Consider the following 4,008-nt stretch of genomic DNA (forward strand, 5'->3'; position numbering starts at 1 on the left):
GGCTCTAGGGACAGAGGCAAAATCTAAAAAGTCCCTGCCCTCAAGGGACTTGCATTCTTCTTTGGGGAAGGGACATTAAGTTAATCAATTGACAAGCACTTATTAACTGCCTGCTATGTTTCAGTCACCATGGGAGGTTCTGGGGACACACAGCAAAAACTGAAGAGTCCCTGCCCTCAAGGAGCTTACCTTGTATCAGAGGAAACAGTGTGTGCCAAAAAGTAATTAGGTACTAATAAGTAGAAGGTAATTGGGGTTGGGGACTGGGAGGGCACTAGTAAAATGAGTGGGGTAGACTAGATGCCTCCTTTGGAGCTTTGAAGCTCTGCTTCCAAGCACAGGGCTCTTCCCCTCACGTCATACTGCTCCTGACATCCAAAGCCCACTTGGTATCTCCAAAGGACCCGCTAGAACCCATGCCCAGCTGGGACAGCCTTGGAGAGCCCAGGGTCAAGCACAGGCCTCGATGAGGCCTCTGGTCACCGTGCCACAAGCCGGGGCCTCCTGCACCCCTAGGGTGAGGGTGTGCTGCCATCAGTTCCATGAAATCACAACATCCCCAGGACTTGGGGCAGGGACCACTTGAGGCAGCCCAGGCTCTCCTGCGGGAGCAGGTGCTTTTCACATCCTTTGCATCTCTCCGGCTTCTTTGTTTCTCTCTGCTCTTGCTAGCTCCCTTGACCTTGTCTGAATTGGTCGCCATCTCCTAAAAGGCAAGTCAGCACGCTGCTGTGGCAGTGGCAGGACCCTGGTCAAGGACTTGGGCTCCCTGAGGAGCAGAGGTGGGCGCGGGGGACTCTCTGTTCTGCCGGATTCTGGCCTGGAAAGTCCAGACTCTATCCAGCTGACCTTACTGCATCTGTTCTTCTGGGGCCTCCTTTATTTTCCATCTTTCCTAAAGCCTGGGGTGAGTCCTCTCCTCCTCTCCCCAGCTCATCCAGTTAAGTAAGCCTGCTGGCACATCTGGGCCAGGTAGATCCCCAAGGCTTGTTTCAGACTGGCCTCGGGGGCAGAGCAGGCACTAGGAATTATCAAGTGGAGGACACCACTGGCATGAAGCTCCTCCGCCCTGAGGGTGGAGGGGAATGATCCCACTATCCTTAATCTTGAGTTGACCTCAGAGGGCATCAAACTCAACTGTTTCCTTTTACAAATGAGGAAACTGAGGCCTAGAAAAGCAGAGTGATTCAAGAACATAGCATCATAGATTTAAAGTCGGAAGGGACTTCAAGGCAATCTATTCTAACAGCCTCATTTTACAGAGAAGGAAACTGAATCTGGAGGAGGGGTAGTGCCACTCCATCATGGCCACTGCTAGAGAACACAGATGGGGAGAGAGGTACTCAGCCCAGCCCAACATCTGGTAGCTTCCTTTTATTTCCCTAAGATTTTAACTAACTTTTTTTGTTACTACAAACTTGATAAGTGTCAACAAACATGATTATTTCCATATACAAAGAGCAGAAAAAGTTTTGGGAAATCACAAATCTGTTACCTACAGCTTCTTTTTCCCCTCTAAGTAGCAAGTTCAACACATGCTGTTCAAAGCTGTCCCATCTCCCTCCGGATTCCCTTCTGTTTTCTTCTGAGCATTTTTTTAAAAGGTTTTATTGACATTCTTTACTTTCCTTTTCTTTCAGCGCCACTATCGCCAGACTTCCTGTCCCTTCATCTCTCTCCTCCCCCCCCCAAACCCTGCCCCTGCCCTGACAAATACACGTAGTCAAGCAAAACGCTCCACTCAGCTGCCACATGTGAAAATCCAGCTCTCATTCTGGAGCGGGAGTCTACCACTTCCCAACTAAGCGTTGGGAGTAGCTTCCCATTTTAATAAATAAGATTTAAATAAATCTTGATGACAAGATTCTAAGCTCTGCTGTTTCCACGTTGCTGACAGGCAGCAGTCAGAAGGGTGCAGGGGAGAGCGTGCTGGGTTCGGATTCCCAAATCCAGCCTTACTATATCTGTGAATTTGGGAAAGTCACCTAGCTCCTCGGGCCTGGGGTTTTCTCATCTGCCACATGAAGGTGTGGGACTTAATGACCTGTAAGGTCCTTAGAGCCTACTGTGCTGACTCTCTAAATCTGGTATCCTGGGCCAAAGTCCCAGTGGCCATTTCCTAGTTATAGTCCAGCCAAGGGCAGCCCCCCTCCACACTCTTCAGCCTCGAAACTCAAACTACAGAGGTCAGAGCCCTGAGTTGGAAAATTCCTCCTTTGGAAAATCGACTTCCCCATATAGTCCACTGCAGCCTTTGCAGGGAGACACGTTCCCTCCCCCTCCTCCTCCTCCTCCTCTTCAGCCTAGAAGCCTGGCAGCAGGCAGGTGGGTCAGGGATAGCTGCCTTCCCCGGGGAGTCTCCTGGGGATCCCTGACTAGGGAAAGCACTTCAGATATGATGGGGTAGGGAGTTCTGGGAAACTTTCTTAGCTGCGTACCTCCTAACAGAAAGGGAGAAGAAGCAAGCTCAAAAGCAGCCTTTACTGCTGGACAGATGTCTTGGCTGTGCTGTGATAGAGCTGATAAGTAATGCCAGTAATTGGGGCAGCGAGGTGGTGCAGTGGATAGAGCAAAGGCCCTGAAGTCAGGAGGACCTGAGTTCAAATCCGGCCTCAGACCAAACAGTTGACACTTACTAGCTGTGTGACCCTGGGCAAGTCACTTAATCCCAATTGCCTAAAAAAAAAAATAACAATGCAATCAATCAATCAGCATTCACTGTGCACCTACTATGTGCCGGGCACTGGGTCTAGGGTGTAGGGGGTTCAGGGAAGAGTAGTACCTCTGGTGTAAGGGCTTACTGAGCCCTTTTCAAGGCTGCTCATCTACCTTTGGTGTCCGCCTGATTCACCCAACTCTCACTTGGGACTTCAAGAAGCCATAGTAGAGGGGCAGCTAGGTGGTGCAGTAGATAGAGTTGTAGCCTTGGAGTCAGGAGGAACTGAGTTCAAATCTGGTCTCAGACACTTGACACTTAGTAACTGTGTGACCCTGGGCAAGTCACCAAAAAAAAAGCAAAAAACCCAAAATACTAAGAAGCTGTAGCAGATGCAGTGCCCACACACTGGTAACAAGGTCTCTGCAGATGGGCTAAACCAAGTTAAGGGTAACCTGGGGGGTCTCAAGCCATTAGTGAGTTGGGGATGTCTACCCCAAGCATGTGAAGACTTCTCTCAGCAGAATGGGTGGACGAGGACCATTTTTTCCAATGGCCATGAAGCAGGTGCTGTGGAGCGCTTGGAGCTTGATTAGACAGCAAAGATGCCAAGGTGACCCACTGCATCCCAGGCCATCGCCAGTCATCCTGATTTGTGTCTTGCCACTGGACTTCAGTGACTCCAATAAACTCTGGCAGAGAGAGTGAGGTCCGTGACTTCATACAACTCTGCCCCATTTAAATCTGATTTATTTATGAATCGAAAAGCATTACCAAGTGATGTCATTTTGTCCTCTTTGAGAACAAAGGACAGCACCCACCAGGCACTGGGCATACAAAGGCAAAAGGGAAACCATCCCTACCCACAAAGAAGCACATTCTACAAGGGATCACAGTGTTTCTTGTCGTTGTTCACTCGTGTCCGACTCTTCATGTCACCATTTGGGGTTTTCTTGGAAAAGATACTGGAGTGGTTTTCCATTTCCTTCAACAGCTCATTCTTACAGATGAAAAACGGAGAAGACCAGGATCAAGTGACTTACCCAGGGTCACACAATTAGCGTCTGAGACCGGATGTTAACTCATGAAGATGAGTCTTCCTGAGTCCAGTCCCAGTGCTCTGGCCACTGTGCCTTCGGTGCACCTGCCTGCCTTCTACAATGAATTTCCAGAGAAGTAAAATCCAATGCTGTATGGCCAGGGTTCATCCAGAGATAACTATGTTTCCAACTTCTTTGCAGATGGGACAGTTCATGGGTATAGAACACTCCATGGACTGTCAGACTTGGGGGGTTTGTCGCTTTGTTGTTTAAATTTAGCAAAGGGCTTTTTTTTCCCTCTTTTTTTATTCT

The sequence above is a fragment of the Phascolarctos cinereus genome, unplaced genomic scaffold, assembly GCF_003287225.1.
Source record: "Phascolarctos cinereus isolate Bilbo 61053 unplaced genomic scaffold, phaCin_HiC Scaffold_5;HRSCAF=322, whole genome shotgun sequence".
Classification (NCBI taxonomy): Eukaryota; Metazoa; Chordata; class Mammalia; order Diprotodontia; family Phascolarctidae; genus Phascolarctos; species Phascolarctos cinereus.